Below are 26,648 nucleotides of genomic sequence, written 5' to 3' on the forward strand. Positions count from 1 at the left end.
AATATGTAACCAGACACCATCCGTACATACATAATAATGCTACAAAAAAAGAAACTTCTGCTACGTTTATCAGAGGGCCTGATGAAGAATGACAGGTGGATGAACATCCTATTTAGTCTGTTTTGTGTCATCCACCAACCATGCTTTCAAACCTGATCTCTGCCGGATGTCATAGATGGGACCCGGATACAACCAGCCTTATCAGAGGATGCTGCAGCGCATGCAATATCTATGTCCGATTTGCAAAATGGCCAGATTCCACTCTGTGTGTGTGTGTGTGTGTGTGTTTATGTGCTGATAAGCCCCAAGAAGATGAAACGGGGACCTGCAGGTGACAGCTGATGCACTTCACATTTAACAGGCTTACACTCCAGTGTGTCCGTACATACAAACAGGGCGTAAGTAGCTTGGAAATCAATGGCCTCTGAGGGGGAAGAACAGTGTTGTCCCCCGCCCGCACTCCTTCATGTCTGGCCAACGAGAGCTTAGACACTGCTAATCCATGTTTAATATCAAGGAACTGTGGCATATGATGAGGAGGGGGGAGGGAGGAACGGAGGGGAGGAGAGGGATAAAAACACAGAACCCTCAGATTTCCAATTTGGAACAAATAAAAAATTTAACAGTAATGTAACACTAATCAGGAGCTGTTGTTTAAATAGCCGTGATCTCTGACTCGATGTGTGATGATGTTTTCCCATGGGGCCTTGGTGTGTGTGGATGTTTGTGTACTCGTGTGTGTCTAGATTACACTGGGCAGGCGCGCACACACACGCACACACACACACACACACACACACACACACACACACACACAGGGCAGTTTGTTCCCTCCATCCAAACCCATCCACCACAGATCACACGTAGTAAAACAGACGGTCGTGCTTTTAACTTGTCTGGCATGGAAAATGGATACAGAAGAGATAACTTGCCACCTGTTTCATATTTGCAGGCAGCGATGTCATTTCCCAAGTCATCTAAATTATGTGAGATTATGTTGAACAAATTTTGGATGACTGTGCCATTATAAATCACACACAACAGACAATATTTTCCACATGTGGGAAGACATATTAGCCTGATCACCGTGTCTGAACATCTGACAATGTGATCAGTTTCTGATCTTAAAGAATAAGGCAGGTGACTCAAATCCCGTAAAAAGACTCAATACTTTCTTTGTTCTGCAGCTTGTCTGAGGCCCACTTGTTTCTACTGAAGATGTACATCTTTAAAAACCTGTATTTATTACATTTTTTATTTTTTTCATTTTCAAACAGGTTGTATTACTTCCTAAAACAACTGGACAGTGTAGTTATTTGGCAAATGTTACAAAAACAGGATTAAATAGTGGATGTGGTAATGACTCAAAATAAGCTACAGTCTCCATTTTTGTAATGAAGGAAAATGTCGCCCAGTGCAACAGTGTGGCTCATAAATGTGTTTTTATTTTAAAATTGAACCAGACTTCTAATAGTTCCTGTCACGTGGCTGGGTTGGATCAGTGGGTAGAGCAGGTGCACATATATTTAGATGTTTATGCCTCGACGCGGAGGTCCAGGGTTCGACTCCGACCTGTCCCTCCGTCCCGTATGTCTTCCCCCTCTCTTCTATCTTTAATAGTTCCTGTAACTAACTTTGACATTCATTTTAACCTGTAAATTCGGGCTCACCTGCATCAACACCCAAATTCCACCAACCAGTAACACACACACACACACACACACACACACACACACACACACACACACACACACACACACACACACACACACACACACACACACACACACACACACACACACACACAAAGAGAGCTGGGGGAGGATCCTGCAGAGGTCAGTATAGCAACACCAAAGATCAAAGACTTCTTTGACTTCACAGCATGTGTGTGTGTGTGTGTGTGTGTGTGTGTGTGTGCATGTGTGTGTGTGTGTGTGCATGTGTGTGTGTGTGATGGTAGACAAAATTTTTGTGTTGACCCACCGCAGTAAAACCACTTGTCTGAACAGACACGTTGTCTACAAGAGTTAAATCAGTTGGGCAGCAGAAGAGAAAGGACTCTAACTTATTTTTTTTAATATTTTTTTTTACCTTTTTTGTTATTGTGTTTGCCTAATCCGCATCCACCTGCCATCATAAGAGCAGAAACTAAAAAGCTGACACTGTCTACCTCAACTGAAAGCCTTGGTGAGATTTCCTTTGTTAATTAATTCCATGCTTGCCATTCCCATAAACTCTGGATTTCTAACACATACCATGTACATATGTATCCCACTGTGCTGCAGAAAGGAGAGCGGTGGATGCTGGAGGAGGAGGAAGAGGAGGAGGAGGAGGAGGAGTGGGAGGGAAGTTTAAGAGTATTATTTTCCTCCGCCTCTCTGGTTTTAATTGCAAGGTGCAAAAGTGAAATGGCTGTGGTACATGATAGTGTTAGAGGAAACAGGGGTGTCAATGGGTAAGGGAGGTGGCGGAGGGGTAGAGAGGGGATGATGGGCAGACGGCAGAGTGGTGTTGAGAGGTGGGGTTGTGAGGTGGGGTTGTGTGTGTGTCTGTGTGTGTGTGTGTGTGTGTGTGTAGGTGACAGACAGGAGAGCAAGTCCCCAAGGTGCTCTCCGAGGAGCAATAGATAAAGATTCTCTGGGGAAATTTCTCTCATTAGTCCTCAGACACAGTTCAGCAATTCAGCCGTGTCACGTTACAGTTTGTCATGAGACCAAAAAAAAAAAAAAAAAAAAGTAAATAAATCAGTTTGAGAAATAATTTGAAAAGCACCTCTCTGCTTCGTGTATTTGGATATGTCACCTCAAAGCTCCATCTGATTTCAAACTCCCATCCAACTGCCATCAATTGTAGTCAGCGCTTCCATGGAAGGCCATTATGAGCAGAAACAAACTGCGCGAGATACTTATCACCCCACTCCCCTGATAAGTCAACCTTTAATGATTAAATGAGGTTACTCTCTCGCAGTGGAGTATTTCAAAACCTGATGGCAGCAGTATCATTTGCCACTAAAATAGGCTACAGCAAGATAAATATGCTATCTGTCGGCACACTGCGGTGTTTACCGTTTCAGTAGAATGAGCGCAATCAAGGGGCTGAATTCAAAGTGAGAAGATACAAAGGAAGAACTATGATGTTGACACCAGAGATATAGCCGGAGTAAGAAAACACACTGGTCCTACTGGGTAACATATTAATCTTGCCGCCAACACAGCCTGCAGTTATCTCCTCTGTACAAGAGCTTCTGCAGGAACAAAAGAAGCTCTTCCTCAAACAGCGTTGCAAGTTTTGGACATTTTTATTACACTGTTAGCGGCATCAATTTTGAGCAACAAAAGGAGCCCCCGCTTGTGTGTCACCTCTGAGACAAAGCCAAACCAAGACAAATGAATTCCTCGGGCATGTGATTGTTTAAAACGTGGGTGGGGGGGGGAGAGAAGGGATCTATTCTTTCGCACATCTTCTTGACACAACAGCACGGATACAACGAATGTGCCCTTTCGGAGACAGAGACACCGGGGCGAGACAGACACACAGTTGTGACAGTCGGGAAGGGTGGGGAATGTTGGGAGGGGGCACCAAATGTATGAGGAAAACTCAATCCTCATTTCTAGTTCATTATATTTTCAGCATTGTAATCAATAATCACAGACGCCTGCCTGCTTCTTCCTCCTTCTCGTTCTCTACTTCTGTCTGGGAATTAATGAATAATAGAAACATCACGAAATTCATTTTCCAGATCATAATTCTAAAACCTGTGAGGACCATTAGTCTGAAAATAGATGCTGCTTGCTGTTGGCCTTTGTCACCCTTTCCTGCTTCCTGTAACTCTCTGGCCATCTCCATGCCTAAGCAAGGAGGCCAAGGCCTTTTAACTCCATTGTCAAATGGAAATGGAAGTCTGTTTCTCTCTGTAATTGCTTCTCTGTGTCGGCATCATCTTTACCAACGAGGAAAAGGCAACGACGAAAGAGAGAGAGACAGCATGAGAGGCCAGCCTGCCCTCTGCTATACGATCAACCTCAACAGTCTATTATACCTGACGCTCCTCATCTCGCTCATTATCTTCGTGGGTTAAAGGTCAGACTGTACCCATCCCGAGTGGTCATTTAACTCTTCTTAACACAACAAAGAATGCAGATGACATGGCTGTTGCATAAAAAGGTTAGGTGCGGCACAACCCAAAGAAGTCCCTGACGGCTCACTCATTGCATATTTTGAACAAAAAGAGAGAAATAATCGCTTGGGTCTTGGCCCTCGCCTCCTTCTGTTGGAATGAGCGGTGGTTGCCTCTCACCGTGCGCAGGGAGAATAACAGTTCAGCCTTGTGGCAACCTTGGATATATCCTGGGCCAGCACAGCTCCCACTTTTGTATTATTAATACTATGAGAAATGAGAGGTGAGAGACTGCGGGCTGGGTTTATGGATACTGTAGCGCCTGGCAGCGTGGTCCGGCCATGGGAGTAGAAGGAGGCTGAGTAGCGAAATTATTTTGAAAACCACATAAACTTTACTGTCAGTGAATACTGAATAACAGAGGGGCTGTTCTGTGCTTGGGGCCACACACCAACATTACAATTAACAAGGGTTCATTTTTAATACATTTTATCGTTCTTTTGGGATTAACATACTGTTAATATATCACATCCTTCCTTTCCAAATTCCTGTGCCAACATGGAGTGTAATGAAAATGGAGTTGCCTGTAAATGTAATTCCTGGAGCAGGCAAAAACACTGATGTTCTTCAAGCATTGTGCCTCACCTCTGGACTCCAAAAACCCACAGAATAGAATTATTACACCCCAAGTAGTCGGGTTGGAGTCAGTCATGCGCTGCTGTTGGTCCTGCCTCAGTCTGTGATGGCACATTGATCAACTGTATGTCCTCGGGCACAGCCGCGCAAGCCCAGCAGAAGCAGCAAGAGCTTATAAAACACTTTTAACCAAACTTCAGGGCAAACCGGGGCTCAGGATAATGGCATTTCAGACGAGGAGTTGTGTGTGATTGTGTGCGTGTTTGCTCGACGGTGTGTGTGGATGTGTGACTCTGTGTGTCTGCGCTGGAGGGAAGCTGTGTCACAGCACCTCGAGGCCAATCTCAGAAACGAGCGAAGCGCTTGAAAGTGGGACAACCCCCTGCCAGATGTACTACACAACAACTTCATTTAGAACAAAGTCGGCAGAAAGTCATCTGCGTTACAAAGACGAGTCTGGCAAGCGGACAACAAATTAATCTTCCCATTGGCTAGTACTGTATGCACACGGCATTCATCAAAAAAAAAAAAAATTGGGTGATTTTGACACGCATAACATACCCAATACAAAATACACCAAGAGTGGATATAGTGAGGGTTTAGTGTGTGTGGATTTACACACAAGAGAGCTATAAGGGAGAGACAAAGATACAACATTGTAGGAGATTATGACTTCTCCCTTCATTTGAATCTGCGCTCAAGTTGAATAACGCTATTTATAGAAGAGGCTTTGGAGCTGCTCTAAGAATTATGTAAATTCAAATAACATATTCTTTATATCAGAGGGGAAATAATGAAGGCCCTATAATGTGTTCTTTGTAACAATGAACGGGTTTGAGGAAATTTTCTCCAGACCCTGATCTTGCAGAACAATGCCTTGTTCATGGACAATTAAAACAAAGAGCAATGGGGTTCTGTTGGGACATAGCAATGAGCAAAAATGTCCTTTATGGCGCGTGCAAATTGTCCCGTTTTTTACAACGGTTGAGCAGGCTCGACCTTAAGGAAGAGAAATCATACAAATGGTCCTCTTCATCTCGCTTATTTTCTTTTCATGTAGAGCGTCTGTCTCTCTTAGGGTCTTCTCTCAATCACTCTGTCTTTCCCTCCAACTTTTTACTCGCATATCTTCGCTTCTAGCTTTTTCAACTGTACATGATAGCTGATGGAATAAAACACCATCTCCGTCTTTCATCTTCTGCCTGCTTCCCCGTCTCACTTTGCACTTCTCTCTCAGTATTTACTGGCTTGTAATAAACCATGATTCATAGCACATTTATTTGAGATGCCATCTAGTGAATCGTTGGAAAATCGATAAGGCCTGTAACATCTAAGTTGCTTTTTTTCAGACAATATTAAGTCAGCATCATCCTATGAGTACACACAGAGCATGAGGGGGCACAGCCTCAAACATGTGTGCATACTTTCGGTCACAAAACCACTCAATAATCAGTAGGGGATTTGTGAGATTATATGCTCACTCAAAAAAGCGTAAACTACAGCAGCAAGACCTAATGTGTGTAGAAGTGTCCTTTCAGCATCAGTGTCAGCCTCAGATGGGATGCCCACTATGCCCAACATGACAATTACAGTGACATCACACTTTACAAACCTTTCAAGGGTCCTGTAATCCCTCAGAAGTGTAAATAGAAGATAACTTCTGTTTCTAAAATAACCATACTTTTCAAGTCAATTACATTTTACTGATAAAGCCCCAAATCACAACTTTGTCTAAGATGGTTTTAGAGTTTGTACAACATACTACATCCACTTTCCTCCTTAGACCTTTGATTTGGACAAGGGAAAACCCCAAAAAACCAAACAGAAGATTTGCAGTAGGTGTCTATATGTAAAAAGAAGTAGCACTAGTTAAATTCCAATATGGAGAAACAGAATGACAATATTAACCCTCCTGTTGTCCTCGGGTCAAATCTGATCCATTTTCAAAAAGTTTCTATATCAGAAATTTGTGTTTCTTTCAACCAAATTTTAAAACAAAATTACGTGGATGGTTCCCTAGAACACTCTTCACAAGTTAAATAAACGATCAGGTCACTACTTTCATTGAATTTGGGTGTTTTATTCCATTTTATAGCATGTAAAGAAAAATTGATAATAGAACGCTGAAAAACGTAGGAAAAAAATGTCAAAAAACATCAGGAAAAGTGACAAAAACATCCAGAAAAGTGACAAAAACGTAAAAAAAAGATGACAAAAACGTTTTATTTATTTATTATTTTTACATTTTAACCCAGAAAAAAACTAAAAGTTTCTTAAATGTCGACGGGGAAGACAACACAAGGGTTAAGTAAATAAAACATTAGATAAGTAGATTAATATAATATCTGAAATAGTTTCAGGTAAAATGGACAAGTGTTTGGAGTGAAGACTGAAGATTGTGAAATGCAAATTGCAGAAATCCTGCACAGTTTGTAATAAAAGAGTACTGCACCAATTTAGCTTAACATCCCGATAACACTGTCGGACTCACGATGGACAGTTAAAATAAAAAGAAGAAAAAGAAACCAGAACAGAATCTGAGCTATCGCAGAGATTCGGCTATGTTATGCTAGTAGCGGCTAATGTGTTCTCGAGCCGCTAGCCGCTAGCCTCAAGCAGAGATGAGGAGTTGGCTACAGAGGTCTGGTAAGCTCACTTCTTTCTACCTCCACAGCCCCAGATTTTTTGTTAATTTTCAAACTTGTAGCCTTTTTAGCCCCAACCGGCGCCGACTCAAGTGACATCATTTGAGGACATTCATCAGACTTCACACAGCTCCCACTGGAGCCGCAAAAGGCTTTATACAACTTTTTCACATATGCAGTAGACCTGTAAACAGACGTTGATGTGTAAAATCAATGGAGTTCCCATTTAAGACATATCAAATACAAATAAAATGTTTATTAGGTGAAAAAGTGACATGAGCATCCTAATTTTTGTTTCTTTTACTGTTTTGTTTACATTTGAAGGAGTTATGTCTATGTTAGACTAAACACAAGTATCTCGAAGTTTTGGTGAAAGGTCATTATTTAATCACCCTGTCAGTGCTCTACCTGTTTTTTTAATATATAAGTTTGCAGCAGTGTTTTAGGACTATAACTGCTTAAATTGAAGCTCTGTAAATTTCAGTAAAGTTCTTTCTTTGACATATAACTGCGCCCACAATAAAAACATTAAATAAAAAAACATATGACAGCCCTGACATTTTTCATCTACTCTCTTGAACTGAACATTTATAGAACAATTTATGTGTTGAACTAATTAAAAACCTCTGTTGAAAACTACAACACAATAATGCATTAATCTTCTGTATGCTTCCATAGTATGACCGCAGACTTCATTTACAGTAAGTAATCATGATCTGCATTCATTATACACACACACAATAGATACTAATTACAAATGGTCTAATGAGAACACCTTTTGACATTTAAGATAAGGCAAATAGTATAAAGGCAGGATGTGTGCACCAAGTTTCAAATTCTTTTTTTTTTAATGAGCGTGTACTCTGTGCAAGCCTGATGAATGGATGTTTGTGCATCTATGCATGCATCTGTGTATTTAGAGAAGAGATGAAAAGGTTAATACAGATATGCAGGGGCTCAGTGCCTGTCTGAGAGATAGGAGAAAACAAAGGGCCCCGAGACTCCTTTCCTCCTGTCGTACATATCTCGCTCTTTTTTTAAACCTCACATCCTCTTTTTTCCCTGGCTTTCTGAGGGAACTACTTGACCTCCGAAGGCCGTCGCAGTCATCCCCCAAATGCTGCTTAATTAACGACAGCACAGTTTAGGTTGCTTCTTTTTTTTTGTTGCTACATAGCTAGATACTGTAATCTAAACTGCAGGATCTGACAGGCCGTGATACAAGCCGCTAAGCAAAGAAAACCACTTGCTCACTCAGAACTGGAGTAGAGAGGGGGAAAAATAATTACGTTCAGCCTGGCCAATCCACTGTGTGTATGTGCAAGTGTTGTGTGTGAGACGGAGGAGGGCTGCAGAAGAGAAACACTATTAGGGTCAAATCAATTGTTCACAGTTTGGTAGAGAAAAGGACATATATAAATATATAGAGAGAGAGAAATAAAAAAAGAGAAAGTTAGACTGACCAACAGGAAAAGAGACAAAAAGCAAGGACAGTGTGTGACCATTCCCTCCGACCCCTCACTAGACACCTCTAAATTGTTCCTATTGACAATCAACAACCTGGAAAGGTTATGAGAGGCATTCACAATTATTCTTTCATAAGCTTCACAGCTCAACACCTTTCCTTTTCTTTCTCTACCCCGCTTTTATTTCACTCACGAGGAAGAATGAAAAAGGAAAAGGAGTAAAAAAAAATATAATATGGCAATTTAGCTAAGTAATTACAGCATTTTACTCTCAACTACCAACCACCTACCCACGGCTCTGTTGGCAGAGAAAGCTAATAATTCAATTTCTCGGTGACAGTAATTGTCAGTCGGTGTACCTAAAGGTCATATCAGTCACCCAAGAGAAAGGGAAGGGAGAGCCCGATGACAAAATCACACAAGAGCAATTTAACATCAGAGCTAATGGGAGGAGTGCACCGGTGATAGACAGAGAGAGTAGTAGAGAGGTGGAGAGCAGAGGAGCTTGATCTAATGACAGATGGGCTCACGTGATGTTTTGATGGTCAGAAGACAAAACGTCCAAGTCTGAAAAACTTTAAAGCGTGGGATTCATTTCTTTCCTGTTTAGTGAAATGTTTCTTTTTGAGTGGGTATTTTTTCTCCCTTTGGGGAAATAAAAATAGATGTTTATCATTTGCTATGTCTGAAAAAGGAATAGGGTGTTCATGTGTTATCATTTGTGCTACAAATCACTATGTAAGAGAGTTATCAGTTGTTTTTTTAAAAGGTAAAAGTCCCCCAAGTTTCATGTGATTTAGGGAGGATTGCCCCAACTAATTCCTCCATGAATACAGTATCAAGGGTTGCTTAGCTTGCTTTACAGGCCAAAAGATACATTGAAATCAATGCTTGTCAAACGAATAACACATTTACAGGCTGATAAGAAGCAGGATTTGTGTTTTTGGTCACATTGGATATAAAGTATTGCATGAAGTTAAGTCCTAAAAACACATTTCTAGGGTATATCTCTGAAAGAGCAAAGGATCTTTCAGAGATATATCCTGTATAAATAGAGACACATCAATAATAGATACGATAAAAAGCCGATGCTTCAGAAGGTATGGAGTCAGGACTGTGGGAGAGGTAACGAGAGGGCAGCCTAGCCTTTGAAGTAATTGACTAATACAGTAGCGGGTATTAAAGTCATTGAGTGCCAAAAGGGAGCAGGCAGCCGCTTGACCCTGAGCCACTTTGGACTAATCTAGCATTCAATCCAGCGTGTAATGACTGCTAGAGCTGTCAATCCTCTGGGCTCTCTTTCTGTCTCACACACGCCGACACACATACTCGCATGAGCACTCCCACTCCTAAACGCACACAATTGTGCACACACCCTCACATGCATATATATAAGCAAAACCTCTCATTCTCTCTGTGCCTTGAACAATGTAGGGAGAGTCTGCTGGACAGCTTGGTTTCAGTGAACGAAGCCAGGGATGAGAGGCTCTCCAGGCTCTCGAGAGACATCACACTATGGGGAAATAGTTTTTTTTTTTTTTTTTTAAAGGCCAGGGGAGTGGGCGTTTAATACAAAGGCAGGCAAGGCAAGTTTCTTTGAGGAAGGAGACTTAATAGAGTGGCATAGGATGAGCAATTTGCTTAACCTCTCCACCTTGCTAGGTGTAGGTGATCAATAGGCTTAATCCACAATGCGAAATGTCCAGGAGGACCGGAAAGCAGACATTATGGGAGAAAGGGAGAAGAGGAGAGGACTTCAAAATTAAAGTCATCAACTATTTCTCCTAAGTTCTTCCTTATCATGCTACGTTGATTGCTGTGTCAGTGGAATCACTGATATTTTTACTTTGTTTAATGAAGGCAGTTTATTATGCAGTGGAGCAAAGATATTTTCAGTCTAACACGTATCACTATTTTCTAATGAATTTTGGCTCAAAAGAGTTTGGATACAAATTTCTGCATTGTAAACATTATTTATCGCTTTTCTTGGTAATAAAATTAACAAATTACACTTACTCTACTGCTATACTTAAGTAGAAATATGACGCATTGGTAGTTTACACAGCTACTCCGCTATATTTCAGATGGAATTATTGTACTCCTTACTCCGCTACATTTGTCTGGCAGTATAGTTACTAGTTACTTTTCAAAAGTACAGTATATAAGTTGGTTAGAATGAGCTACACCTCGACCACACTACTGAAATACTGTTAACACAATAAAGCAGGAGCTGCTCCCCCCGCGACCCGACACCGGATAAGCGGATGAAGATGGATGGATGGATGGACAATAAAGCATCAATAGCAATAATCCAATAATATAATAGCACAATTTAATTGCAGGGGGAGGGTGGGGGAGATTTATCTTTTTAGATAAAACAGATGTTGACAAAGTTTCCTTTTGGGACATCATTTGAAATTGGGAAACATTTGAAGTTTACAATATTTATCGCAGAATTTTGCAATGTGTTTAAAATATATCGTGACATAAGAGGATATCGTATCGTGAGGCTTCTGGTGATTCCCACCCCTAATAATAGCACATATTATAACACTGAAAGGGTCCATTATGCATAACAAGTACTTTCACTTGTGATTCTTTAAGTACATTTGGTTGCCAATACTTTTACACTTTTACTCAAGTAGCATTGGGAATGCAGGACTTTTACTCAAATGGAGTATTTCTACAGTGTGGTATACTCAAGCAACAATCGGGGTACTTCTTCCACCACTGTCTTATGTTAAAATTGATACACACCAAAAATCAATACAGTCCTGGCAGGTGCTTCTTCACTGACAGCCAGCACTAATGGTGGAAAAGAGCTTGCATTTTTTAGTGCTTAACTCCCTTGACTCTAAATGTTTATTAGAATGGTTTAAACTTTGGATGCAGATTTGGTTTTTAATGCACCATACAAACCTTTAAAGTACCTAACAAAAATTGTTATAATTTTGTTGCAAGTTTTCAGTCACCTATAAGCCATCATATCAGATATTTTCAACAGAATGGATGAACACACAATACAAACAAGTCATTCAGCATGTGGTCGGGTGCACATCAGAGAAGCAGCGTGCTATAAGACATTTAATGAATACTCCTGCTACACTATGGGCGCCTATAAGGAGTCCGTCAACCATCCACTGACTCTCTGCAGTGTCTGCAGCCCGATCACCACACAAAACGACACCTGTCACACTGCCTGAGCAACAGCTTAAAAAAAGCTAAAAAAGAGAGAGAGAGAGAGAGAGAGAGAGAGAGAGAGAGAGAGAGAAGAAAGCCAGAGAAACAGAGGCCCTTCACAACACTGTCATTGCCATTCATAATACGCATTGGCGTATAAAGAGGGCCATTAGGGGCCCCAACCTGGGAGCCATTAAATCATTTTAAATCATTGTAACATCCCATTAGTGTCAGTGGTGGGACCACATAATAGTCTGTATACGAGGGATAACCACAAGACGCTCCATTTGGACTGAGTCACACGGGTCCTCTCCTCTCCCCTCCTCTCCTCTGCTCTGCTCTCCTCCTCGTCCCCAGATCCTCACCTCCATCCTGAGGAAGTGAAGGGTCACTAGAGGCTGGAAGTGCCAGCCCAGACATAGAGGACCTTAGTGGGGGCTTTTCGCCTGTTGGCTGCTGCTGCTGCTTTGAATCACAAAGATGAGGAGGCTGCTGAATAAGGAACACTGCAAAACCACCCCGATGAATTAGGCATGATGCAGGTAGCCTGTAATAGGCCCATTATGCTGCCTTTAGCTGTGTCAATAGGAAACAGGAGAATTAAACCTTTGGTTGGTCTGTTTTGTCTGGGGGAAGGAAGGATGTGCCTGTTTTTGCTTTGTGTGTACTATTGTATGTGTGTTTTAAACATCCATGCACAAAAATAATTGTTCAGTAAATAAACTAGCTGGAAGAAGCAATTGTTTTACAATACAAGCATAAAACTAGCTTCAGAAAAACTAGCTCCCATTAGTATAATCCATATACCAAAAATGCTAACCTGCCTTTAAAGAATGGGGAAATGCGCTTACGTACTATTGTATGTGTGTTTTAAACATCCATGCACAAAAATAATTGTTCAGTAAATAAACTAGCTGGAAGAAGCAATTGTTTTACAATACAAGCATAAAACTAGCTTCAGAAAAACTAGCTCCCATTAGTATAATCCATATACCAAAAATGCTAACCTGCCTTTAAAGAATGGGGAAATGCGCTTATTCACTTTCTTGCTGAGAATTAAATATAAAGATCGATACCACTTTTACGTCTTTACTCTGAATATCCAGGAGAATATCCAGGAGATGGTTTGTTTAGCATAGGAAATAGTCCAGCAGATAACCCCTCATAAAACCACAACTTGTCGCTTTTACATTTCGGCTTTGGTACAGATAAACAAACAAGATATATGGTGTTAATTTGACAGCTTTAGAGGTGCTGGCAGGCAGATTTTGTTACTTTTTCGACATAGCCAGGCTAGCTGTTTAACCTGGTTTCCAGCCATTATGCTAAGCTAAGCTATTCAGCGGCATTGACTATAAATATTAATGGACAATGCATCCGGTTCGGCGAAGTGCTGCAAATGCGGAAGTGCCTTAAACCTGCATTTTATCTGAATTCCAGCAGGGGGCGACACGTGCGGTTGCAAAAGGAGGTCGGTTTCTGTAGAAATCTATGAGAAAGTGACCCACTTACCACTTGATTTATTACAGTAAACATTTTCGTAATGAGTTTATGGTCTCAATTGCTAGTTTTAAGTCTTCTGCAACACAGAATGATGTTCACTTTTTGAATTATGGTCTCGTTGATTTTAAAATCGGCGATAAAGCAGGGGGTGTTTTAGGGCGTGGATATGATGTGATTGCCAGTGAAGGTGTGTAACGTAACGTAGAGTGTAAGCATCTCCTCCCTCACTCCTCCCTCTCGTCTAAAATCGTCACATCCGCAACCAGGATGGCTGCGCCCGTAACGGCAAACACCACGACTCATGGCAGATCTCCACAAACCAATGGGTGACGTCACACATGGTTGGCACCTGATCAGCTGCTGGATTAAGCTACATCGCAGTCCTACTCAACTCATAACACTGTATAAACATAAAATGTGTTTTATGCATCATCAGAAGAAAGTCATGTTTAAAATGCAACTTTTTCTTATTAGAATCAATAGTCAAAGTTTCATTGCAGTTCAACATAATTGCTGTCCGGATAAATCACACAGGTGACAGGGACCCCTGTCACCCCTGGCTTTGGTACAAGCCAAACACAAAAATATGTCAGGCTATTGTAAGTTTTGAGAAAAACTGTGTAAAATATGCATCTCTTCACTTCTTTCTCTATTTTTCTCTGCTGGATGATAAATAGCTCATTCGACAGACCCGTGGTGTGCCCTCAGAGTTCTTAAAGGAACAAAGCCATGATGAATGGATCAATGCCAGCGGTCTAGGAAAACAGCTCTTCCGGCCGATAAAAAAGATTTGCCAATGACAATTGGGGGACAGCGGTGACCCGGAGAGTGGGTCTTTGGGGTACGGCCCCCCCAGAGGGGCCCCGGTGATGGAGCTCAGATCACCATTAGGGGGAAGATTAAGTGGCCCTGGCTTCCTCTCTCACTTAATTATACATGCAAGCCGCCTCTGTACCGCCCGCTGCAGCACCTCAGAAAAAGGCAGAGTGCTCCTTTGTCTCAGCCACTGGCCGCCACTTTGATTGCTTATTGGCTGTCTCTCCTGACAACCGCCGGGCACAGAAACAACTCCCATTGGCCAAGGTGTCAGGAAAGCAGAGAGGGAAGGATAAAAAAGGAGAGAGGGGAGAGTAAAGAGAAGAGAAAGAGAGAGTCGGATAAGAGATAGACAGCAAGGGAAGATGTGCGTATTTATTACACTGGGAGGTTGAAGAGGATGGGGGAGAAAAAAAAAATTTCCTTGTCAGAATGGGAGTCTCTGGAGGTGCTGGGAGGCGTGCTGGTGCCATCCACCGACACTCAGCTGACAAATATGGAACCCCTCAAAAGATAGTAGTTCAAGCTTGAAAACAATGGCTTATGAATAAACAACATGACCCAAGAATCCTGCTAATAAACAAAATGATACCACTAGGGGCTGAGTGGGATGGGAGGGGAATAAGACGGGCTGAGAAAAGCCTGTTATATGCTAACAACATGCAGCAACACATGACGATTAATGCCCCAATGGCCCAGCTGGACTGGACTAAAAGTGCGACTTCACCAGTCACATCTCTCCTCAACTCATTCTGGCTACAAAAACAACTAATTGCTACAAACTGGGGCCTAATCTCTTTGCCAGATTGTTGCACACACTTTAAAAGGCGCTGATCAGAGGCGAGGCGAGGCTACGATGTGGATGTTAAAGCCCCTAAGTGAATCTCAATGATGATGACTTCCATCTATAGCTTTCTGTGGTTTCAATTCCCAATCCACACCACATGCATCCAAGCCAAAGTGTTCCAACATGTTGACAAGAATGAAAACTGCTTTCCAAAGTAACACAAGGAACATATTTTTTTATATAAGAGGACATTTAAAAAAAGAAATGGAACAGTGAACACACTCTTAAGAACGGGTTATGTAAAGGACAGTGTCAATAATTAATCTTGCAGGCAACTCAGCGTCAGTGTACTCATCATGTTTTAGGAACATAACTGGAGATGCTGTTAATATGTAATGGGACTGCAGAGATGCTTTCCATCCCCCAAGTTTTCACGGAAAAAAACAGAGAAATCAAAGTTTACGTCCCGAGGCAACCTCGAATCAAACGCAGACCGGCAACGCCAAATCTAGGAACGTAAAAAAAAATGGATTATTTGGTGTTAGTGCGTTAATAGCTAATCAATAAATGTTCCAGTGAAGTCCCAATGGTCTAATCCACTTAATCGCACACAGTACAAGACAGCTGGGGGAAAAAAAATGGGGATTTAGTAAAAATGGTAAGGTGTGGGGGAAAAAATCTACAGTATATATTGGGGATGTAATCTATGTTAAGTATGTTATGTAATTTCAGTACAATGTACTGTGTTTATGTGACAAATTAAAGTGATTATATGTAACTTTTAAATGTTTCTGAAAAACATCTGACGATCATAAATGACCTGTAACAGCAAACGGCACTAACAGTAAAAGGACTCTGTTTTTATATAGTTTTTAATAAAGCCTTTTCCCGGGTCCGATTTTTCCCGCAAAGTCACAAAATGATTTACGTCAGGTAGACGGCGCCGCAGGCACACATTCTGAAGGGTCACAGATTTCGTTGTAACACCAGAAAAGCCTATGCAGCCAGGTAAAAAGGTAGCAGGAGATTTCTTTATAGGCCTAATTGTATTTTTATTTTATTTTAGAAGTTACCTGTTGTAGTTATGGCTGATACTGGGGCAGGGCCATCACAGAAAAGAAGGAAATTAAACGAAGAACAACTAAAAGCTAAAAGGGAAAGTGACAGACGACAGGCGAAAACCCGAGTCAATCTCGGGTCGGGCTTTCAACAGACTGAGACAATTATGGGATTGTAAATGATTCAAAACCGACACCAAATTGGCCTGGTCTGAGCAAAACATTCATCGCAACTATACAAACTCCCAGTAATGCTAAATCGGTAATATAAAGCACTGTAAAGAAAAGACCATTACGACAGCAGGTGCGGTAAAAACTCTACCACTTTTGTCCAAAGCGGCCGTTAGAATCAACACAAACTGAAAGTTAGATGTAGCCACTTTAAGAAAACAATTTCATTTGGTTTCGTTAGTAAGTTAATTCACATGAATTAAAATAAGTCAATGTTGACTTTCGGTTTTACAAGGGCCACAATCAGTGGTCTCCTAAGTGAAAGTCCCGTGTTTGTTTGACTCATCCATCCACATGCATCCACCCAGACCTCCTCCCTACGCAGAATTTGAACGTGGACTTTGATTAGATATGTATTTGTGATATGTCAAAAACAAACGTAATCCGGAAACAAAATACATTTCCTTGAAACATGATTGAGACTGCAGATTAGTTGCATGGGAACTGTTTTAGGAATTAGGTAAGAGACAGAGCTGCATATGATCACATAAAACGTTCTGACATAGAAAACTGACCGTTGACTTTTCCTTTTGGGATATGGCATGTATCATGAAGTTGACTGGGAATCAATGCTGACATGTTATCTCAGCCACATAAGCTAAAATTGCTTTTAGCAGTAAAATCAATAATCAAAGTTTACTATTCAAGCAGCTCAGAGCAGAAAGAAGGTAATGTTTGGTTTAGACTAAGAGGAAAGTTTGCAGAAAAAGTTATGAGCCTGCATTCACTTATTAGGGTTTTGGGTATTTGCATGGAAGTGGAGTAGCTCTCTAAATATTGAGAGGCTAAGGCATGTCATTTTCAGAACATAAAATTCTATGCAATTCTGCATTAACATTTATGCCCAAAAGCTATCTATTATTAAATATAATTTGAGAATGATGAGCTGAAAGTGACATTAATGGCAGTAACAAGATTGATATACTTGGACTCAAATTTAGACACTAGCAGACAGGCACATGTACACACCCGTGCACATGCATGGGCATGAGCATGCACGCACGCACAGACGCACAGACGCACGCACGCACGCACGCACACACACAGCAATACTGAAGATCGCTCTTTACCTGTATAGCCAGTGCTACAATGTGAAGCAGACAATGTATGAACTATAATTTCATATTCAAATCTAAAGGAAAGTACAAAGAATGGTATTCAAATAACTACCTTTGGATGATTTACAAAATGTGATTTATGAGCATTATTGTTTACATAATTCATAAGATGATTATCACATTACAGCACATAAATTATACCATTTTCACGATAATTCAAAGCCAGCACACAGTTGTCTGAGGTTTATTTAATATGCATTATAATCATAAATCAAAGTAAGCAACACTAATTTTGACACGCCGGAAGACTAATCACTGTCTGAATTCTATCATCAAATACAAATACATGTTCCTATCTTAACCAGAGCCGCAGAGGCACACGTGAAATCAATAGGAGAAAATCAATTAGAATGTGTTTGCATGTATGGATTGACACCTTGAATCATCAGTCCCTATTGATCCTATCCACTGTGATCTTCATAAAACCCATTTGTTCCATCTAAAGTTTGCTCATCCAGCCAATACGTTGTTCTTTCTCCTCCCCCTCTGGTTTGCATAAACAATGGTAGAAGAGGCACATACAGAAACATATATATTCAGTTCATTTCACAATGTATATTCTGTGGAGGAAAACAATAATGACTGACAGAAAAAAAAAAAACTAAAAAAGGGTTTGAGCAGAAAAATTGAAAGATTTGTTGACAAATTGGTACAAACATCTACAAACTGAAGCATGTAGCATTCAGACAAATTGAATGATGATCCAGTTCTAAACTGCGAACCACCCCACCCTAAAACAAAAAGCCCTGATGAACAGCCTTGCGACTGAACTGATTGCTGTTAATTATAAATTATGCAGTCATTGTGGGCCCACAAAAGAAGACATCCCCACTCTGCAGTCAGATGTAATTACCAAAGTCAGACGCACTCCACTGTGTGTGATCCATCCCTGACAGCCAACGCTGACTGATGACCTTCCCTGGTAAAGACTCCCTCAGTTGGGTCGATGATCACATGAGACACACCCCCCCCCCCACTGTTCCTTCCAAACTTCCTCCCTCCAACTAGGTCTCAAACATCTCCATACCTGCTCAGACACCCAATGACCCCCAGTGTTCAGGTACAAAGCTATTGACAATTTGAATCATCAAGCCGTCATGGCTACTCCTGCCTATCATTCACAATCAAGGGTTTATCACTCCACGTTGCTATGTAGGGCAAAGAAATATGACTCCCCGTCAGCAAGTGGCAGAAAGGGTTGGGCTTTGGAGTAAGGAGGAAGGGGAGGAGAGGGGCTAATTTGACACAGCTCGCTTGGCTTGCCATAATTGCTCCGTCACTGTCAGTCCTTGAGAGGCCTTCTCGCCGTACAATTTGGACACAATTACCAGCCGTTTACCAGTGGCCGTTATGCCCATTGACACCCCCCCCCCCAAAAAAAACCGCGCCTGTTCTCCCGTTTGGCCGGTGGCTAGGATGTGTCATGCCTCATCAAACGCGGATGCGGCCCATTAATGAACACTGTTAGCATTTCTCTTAAACTTCTCCTGCCTCTAATAAACATGCAGTGTTCCATGAAGGAGCATTGCCATCCTCGTGACATGATATTTATTGTCTGTGCTGGTGGGTGGGAGGGAGGGAGCGAGGATGGGAGGACAGAGGTGAGGGGAGGGGAGGTTAGAAGTGAAGAGAGATATATCAGCGATGAGTAGGGGAACGAGGGAGGGGAGGTGAACAAAGACAGATGAAGAGAAAGAGAAACAGACTGGAACATCTCTTTCTGCCATCACACTGTTAGAGGATAGCACTGCACATACATACGAGTTCACCTCAGGGCTGTTTCGTCACAGCGCGATTTGAATTTCCACAATAAACACATCACAAAGGCCTGCCGTGTGAAGTCCTTATGTGCAATGTTCGAAAGTGATCCTTAAAAAGAAAAAGAAAATTTAAATCAACATTTAATATCAAGGCCAATGCAAACATGTGTAGTTCACTGCAGCTGCTTCACTGTGAAAACTCTCCAGCTGCGCCCAGGCAAGAAGAGAAGAAACATTGCTTATACAGTCAAACATTTATGGGCAAGTTACATACACATAAACTACTACTATTTGCTAATTTTCAGGTTCTATACATATGTCCTCATACATGCACTCACAAAGACACACAGCAGGTTCATGCTCACACAACAAAGTCACACTCGTAACACAACGCAATATCATTCCTTTGCACTTTGACACCTGTTTTATCGTCACTGGCAGACACACGCAGAGAGAGAAACAGAGAAAGCAAAAGAAAAAAGAAAAAGAAAAAAAAAACAGTGAGAGGCTGAAAGAAAGAGGGATAAACAGCAGGCAGGACACCAGCAGTGACCTAATGGCATCTCTGTCCTCTAAAGAGCCTCTTATTTCCTCCTCTGACCCCGGGGCGACCCCGGGGCGGCCCCGTGCGTCGCGGCGAGGGGCCGTCGTTACTGAACCAGTGAATGTGTGCCGGCCTCCGTTTCCTATTCTGAAGTAGATACACACCCAACAGAGAGGGTGGTCATTATGGCCATGCACACATAGGCATAAGCTCAGAGACACACACAGCACAGGCACACAGTTCCTCATAAAAACACAAGAACACATGGATGTAGACAAAGTGTTTCGGTGCACAAGGAAAAGCAAAACGCGAAGAAAAAAAGAGAAGCAAGGATGAAGCATTCAGACAACTGTGTTGTCTCCGGAGACACGGGCCTCCCCAATCACACACACTCTCCTCACCTCTCAGACCTGTAGAAATTAATGAAGCCCAGTGCAACTGCAGTCAAGGGCACAAAATGGCCGCTCATTAATAGCCTGCTGTCACCGGAGCCAATATGACACGGCTATGTATTAGAAATCAGTGGTGCAATTGTTCCTGAGGCCACTGGCGCTCAACAAATGATTGAGGAAAAATAGAGAATTTTGCAGTGAATGGTCAATTTCAGAAAATCTACTGTAGCATATTTGATGTTAAAAAAAATGTTTTATTGTCTTTGTAGTGTGGTTCTAACTCTATTTGCATAGCTTCAAAATCTGCATGACAGCAGAATGCTTTTCTACGCGGCTGTCAAATGCAAAGGACTGTAAAAATGAACAAAAATAAAAACACAAAGGGATGCTAAGTCAGACAGACGCACAACACACACACGGCACAAACAACCCTGGCAAAAGAAAGTAAGACTTTTCATGTCTGTGGAGATAGGAGCTGGCATCGTACCGAGTGTTTTGGTTGCTCAACGAAGAAACTCATTAATTTGCTTAATTATGAAACTCCCTATCAATTTCCCCTCCCTGGGAAAATGTTCAGTGAATGCAACAACATAACACATTTAGGGGCTATGTTCTCACTATCACATAATAAACAAACAGAAAATACACCAGGGCCTGATTAAAGGCCTTTACATTACAGAGGAGGAGAGAGAGAGAGAAAAAGAGAGAGAGAGAGAGACAGAGGAGACAGTGTTTGTTTCTCTGCTCACAGATGAAATTGTTTCCGCTTGTTTTTGACAGCTACAGACATGCTGGCTATTATTGGGGGGGTGGGGGGAAGACTGGTGGTAATAATTAAAGCACACCACTAACCTGAATAAATTAATGCTTCCTTTGTGTGTGTGTGTGTGTGTGTGTGCAAATGTGTGTGAACACTAATGTGCAACTGCACGTTCAAACAGGCTTTGTTCATCCTGATTAATTTTTTGTTTCTTGTACTGTTTGTATGCTTGCGCGTGCCTGCACGTATGTCCGTGCAAGCATGTTTGTGTGTGTGTGTGTGTGTGTGTGTGAACATTTGAGTGTACGATAAAAGTGATGCATGCTGTATTGTGATGTGGAAGCTGTTTGCTTCCTTCTCGTGGCTCACGATTCTTATCTCATGAATACAAATTAAAAGTTTTTAAGCCTTTTACTTCTGTTTTACTTTCCATTCTAATTACTAAGAAATACGAGTTAAGACGAGAGCAGAGCGTTTTATTAGACATACTGCAACTAACTCTCCGGTCTCAGGATGTTACTGCAAATACAGTGGCAGCCAAGTCCTATATTCAACATCTTCTAGACACCACAGCAATTCTGCATCAGTAAATACCACCAGGAATTTGAAAACAATAGAAATACACTGAACATGTGCGTCATACTCATTATATGTAGTTGAATTTCTAGTTCCCCTTTGGAAAGCCTGTATAAAACATTGTAACCGTAACATATACATGTATACAAATAAGTTTCATTCCACAATGACACACTCAGAATAATAAAAAAAAGGGTCCTGTACCAACAAAAATGCTGGCATAACAGTAAAATAGGATATTGAATATAACTATGGATTCTGTTCTGAAGTCCTTTACCCACAAAACTGGATCTTTGGAGATGATATATGTAACTGTCATATGTCACATGTTGAAATCTTTTGCCCCAAAAAGTCTGTAGTCCATTTAGAACAAGCTCATCCCTTTAACCAACCGTGGGGGAGTAGCAGCAGCGCATTTAGCTCTGGTGTTGACAATGACAGCTGAACTGGCCATGAGAAAAGGAAATATGGTAACACACATACGCATGTGCCGCACTGTATGTATGCACTGACACACGCACATACACACCAGTAACTCCACCTGTAAGTTATGTAGTTGTATGTATGAGATACACATTCACCTGCGTGCGGGCATGTGCGCACGCACGCACGTGCGCGCACACACGCGCGCACACACACACACACACACACACACACACACACACACACACACACACACACACACACACCCACACACACACACACACACACAAAATAGGGTGGGAGGCTCTCGTCAGACAGGGTAAATCCCATTATTTGGCCCTCGTCCTAGAGAGTGAATTGAGAGTCAAGTAGGATGCATGTGGTAACCACAATGAAATTACTGCTGCTGTGAGGCCGAGCGCTGCTAATGCACTCCCATTGTGTCCTCGAGTGCATCTAAATAAGCAGGGGTAAAAGGCAGCCTGTGCTAGGGCTGCCAGGGTTACAGGGTGTGTGCATGTGTGTGTCTACAGTAGACGTAAATGGAGGCCTGCCCGTGATAAAGGGCTGTATTTAGGCTTGATGATAGGTAACCTGTGGGGACCACCTGATGCGGCTTTGTTGTATGTGGGTTTATGAGGTTGAGTGTAAGTGCAGGTGTTTATGTGCGCGCAGGTCCGGGATATTTTCCCTGTCCCACTTTAAAAAAAATTATTCACTGTCACCGTCTAGCTGTAACTCAGAGCCTGCAAATACTACAGCATGACAGTGAAACCAGACAAATGGAGGAAAAGCCCTTTGTGGTGCTTTTACCTGTAATAAACCTGTATTCCAATGTCCTGCACTCTTACAGAAGTAGGCTGTAGATCACAGAGCCTTTACTCTAAGACAGAGGCAAAGTTCCTATGGATTAAAAACAGCCATACTCTCCCACAGCACAGTAACTAGGACATCAGCTAGAGGGGGCCAAAAAAAGGGAAGGAAAAGGGAAAAAAAAAAAACACTAAAACTGTCAGTTGAAGATGCAAAACAGAGATCCGGATCTATCCATTATGAATGAGATATATTTGAAAGGTGGAGGATGAATATGAACAGTGAAGAGGTGGAGGACACATACTTGCCCCCCCCCCCCCCCATACCCGGCGACGCTTAACCCTCTCGCAACCCCGAATCCCCCCCACCATCACCTCCCTCCTTTCTCCGGTTCATCAACAAAAGCCTTTGTACAGTCAACAGTGCTGTTTTTATTCATGTTACATTTATCTTCAGAGCTGTCCATCAGGCGCGGCGGGGACGGCTGATCTAAAACAGAACCTTACACTCATGACAGGAGGATAGAGCCGTAACTCTGGAATGCTAACCTCCACTGTTATTTGGCCCGCAGAGAGAGTGGGAGAAGGAGAGATGGAGGGAAAAGAGAGAGAGAAATACACAGCCTAATGACAGCTACAAACACAGACATACCTTTGTTCCAGCTCTATAAAACAGCACACTTCAGTGGGATTGCTTTTGCTTCCATGGGCCTAATCAAACTTGTGTTATTTAGACTTCAAACATGGCCTCCAAAGAGAGACAGGGAGCGAGCTAGGTGTGTGTCTCCTGCTAATAGCTGCTAGCATGATTCGGTTAAGCTGCTTATTTCCGACATAAATAATGCATCCAGGCAGATGCGCTTGACTTTGGTTGAATATGAATCGCTCGCATGATTGACACCGAGGTTTGTTGAGCGCCGAGTTGATTCTACAGTCTCACCTTTGGAAATAGGCCTGTCTCATTTAATATCCCCGATGTTCACATAATTATGACAACCAGCACTGATTCATGCATGTGTCTGTGTAATATCCATGACAAAATTAGGCTACTATTTTTTGAAGGGGGGGGTGGGTGGGGAGTAGGCAGGATAGATTTTAGTAGAGTATCAAAGGCAACTAGATTGTCTGCCTGTTTAACAGCTAAGCCAAATCAAATCAGAAATAAGAGGACTATCTTCAGTTTAATTCTGGATACTTTCACAAGACACCCTACTTACACCACCAACAAACCCTGCCCCCTCTTAGCTCCCCCTTTTTTTGTAACAGTCATTGATTCCAATCAATCAATGCTAATTAAGCAGGCACCTATACACATATATGTCACATGTTAATAGGGTAATGATATGGGCATTTAGTTGGTGCTTTAATCTTATGCTACTTGCAGCTAACACATAATGACACTCTCTACCCAGCCATGGGAATATTTATAAGAGACCGCTGAGAGCATGTGGACACACACACACACACACACACACACACACACACACACACACACACACACACACACACACACACACACACACACACACACACAGGCTCAGTGTATTAAACCTTATTTACAAGCTAACAGCTATAACCATTACAGATACGGTGGCGGAGAAACCACATTAGGTTCAATGGGCCAACAGCGTGTAATCCAAAACAATAAAATGTAAATTTGAGTCAGTCTCGCACTAAAAAAAAGCACACATGGTTCATCTGCAAACAGATGAACATCTCTGTGATACAAGATGTTTCCCCCCCATTCTGTCTCTTTTAAGACCTTGGCGAATCAAGGAAGGAATGTTTCTCATTTCTTTTTTAATCCCCCCTCAGTGTTAAGGTGCTGTGGATAAATACATTGCAGACTCCTTCCCTCGCTTCGCCTAACCCATGGCCCTCCCCATCTGCACAAAAATGAGCACAGTGAAATGGCTCACAGGCAAGTACAAGTAGCTGAAAGTCAGCACTGGAGAGACCGTGTACAAATAAATATCCATAACTGGGCAATAGTGTTAATGTTTTTGAATGTTATCAGTGTATTTCATATGTCCATAAGTAACTTTCAAATACATTTAACCCCTTTCTTTTTTCTATGCAGCTTGCAGTATAAAGTAAATGACAATCCAGAGTTTCTGAGTCTATGCCTGACCAGACAGTACACGAAAGTGGCAAAAACAAAAAGCACACGTGTGCGTTGCACGTTCTAGCACATACTGGATGTTACCGCAAACTGCTTTTATTTCTCTAGTTGCTTTTATGGCATTTGGTTTTTTTAAATCACACAGTATGGAGATAAAAGTCACGAGTTGGATTCAAACCCATGACGTCACAAATACAATGCTATGTTCATTCCCCTGCTGCGCCAGCAGGATGCCTCAGGCCAGAGTACTTTCTCCATGACAATACTGTGGAGAGGTTCAGGAGGGGAGGGGATCTGAATCTGTTCCAGCAGGAAGCACTTCACTGACGATGCTGAGTTGTTATGACTGACTGGGGCCGCGAATGGAAGATAATTTGACGCACAAGAGTTCAGATTCACCTCAATTAAAATGAGTAGTTCGATTCAAATATTCACTGTGATGACATACGATGATCTAAGTTGTCTAGAAAGCTCTACTTTCTTATCATAACTAAAAGATTCACTGTCTTTTGTTCCTTCAGGACTGGTCAGCCTCATCTCATCTAAGGACCCTTTTCTTTCAAAACCAGACAGGCTTTGGAGTCTTTTATTTTATCGTCCTGTTTGGTTTATGTTGTTAATTGTGGAGGGTTTGAATAACTATGTTACTACAGTAAAGTTTAAACTCACCTCGACAGTAGAGGTTCAGGAGTACTGCGGAGTCCAGATGACATTCTTCTTCTGCTTAATCTGAAAGACAAGTCAAGGTGAAAGAGGAGCAAGTGTAAGATCATCTGACAAACAATATCATAATCAACACAGACATACAGAAAAGTTTCCCCAACTTCACAAACACAAACTAATCGCAAGCTCTGTCCTTGCAAAAGCCCTTTAATGGCTCTTTGTTGCCGTGCAGCTCATCTCCTGCGCCACTCTGTTGTGTGTGATATGCAGAAAGAACCTAAGGTAAACTCGGCGGTGTTTGTAAGGGAGTTCTCTCTCCTACTCCCGAGTGATCATTATTTGATCTTGTTTAGTTCATTATTCATCTTGAGGGAGCTGGTTGTGACTTGTGGATAAATGCCATATGAAAGGCATTGTGTGCTGAGGATGCATCCTCACTTTTATCCTGGCTCCCAAAACAGATCAATTAGTAAAATTAAACAGTAAATTATTAATCACATTGCTTTGAGTGCCCGTTCCATCACCGGAAGAAAACAGTTCATTAGAGAGAGAGAGAGAGAAGCGGGGGACGGACTGCAGCGTGATTGAGAGGGGCTTTAAACCGAGCTGATGCTGTGTGAACATTTGAAGAAAAAAGAAGGAAGAATTATCAAGCATGTCCATCATTTCCAGGTAACTTCCAAACCACCCCCACCATCTCCCCGGTCGCTCCTGAAGTGACGTGGACTCATAAAATGGGGTCAAGCAGTGGAGGAGTTCAATGTCACAGCCATCATATACGTTGCCCGTTGGGGTGCGTGTGATTAAAATAACACACAGGGATGTTTCATGTCATGGTGAGCAATCTAACCATATTTGCAAAAATATTCAGATCAGATGAATTTTAATGAGGTGTACACTCGAGGGGGATACCGCTGCCAGAGCGCTGGGGATAGAAGGTGGAAGCCAGCCCCGTCCCCTTATTTGCCAGAAGACAGCAAGGTACATAAACTTCTTTTTTTTTTTTCCTTCTCTCCACCTCTACCTTGAGATGAAGAAA

At 41.9% G+C, this 26,648-nt stretch overlaps 1 long non-coding RNA gene across 1 annotated transcript in view; it reads right to left on the minus strand.

The window, feature by feature from the left end:
* LOC114549910 (uncharacterized) overlaps positions 1-26,648 on the minus strand; it is a 190,935-nt gene that overhangs the window by 81,432 nt on the left and 82,855 nt on the right. Inside the window, exon 4 of the long non-coding RNA XR_003691616.1 lies at positions 25,616-25,675. This is a non-coding gene — a long non-coding RNA (uncharacterized LOC114549910). The remainder of the gene's footprint in view (positions 1-25,615; positions 25,676-26,648) is intronic.

Source organism: Perca flavescens, chromosome 23, assembly GCF_004354835.1.
Source record: "Perca flavescens isolate YP-PL-M2 chromosome 23, PFLA_1.0, whole genome shotgun sequence".
In the NCBI taxonomy this organism is placed as follows: domain Eukaryota; kingdom Metazoa; phylum Chordata; class Actinopteri; order Perciformes; family Percidae; genus Perca; species Perca flavescens.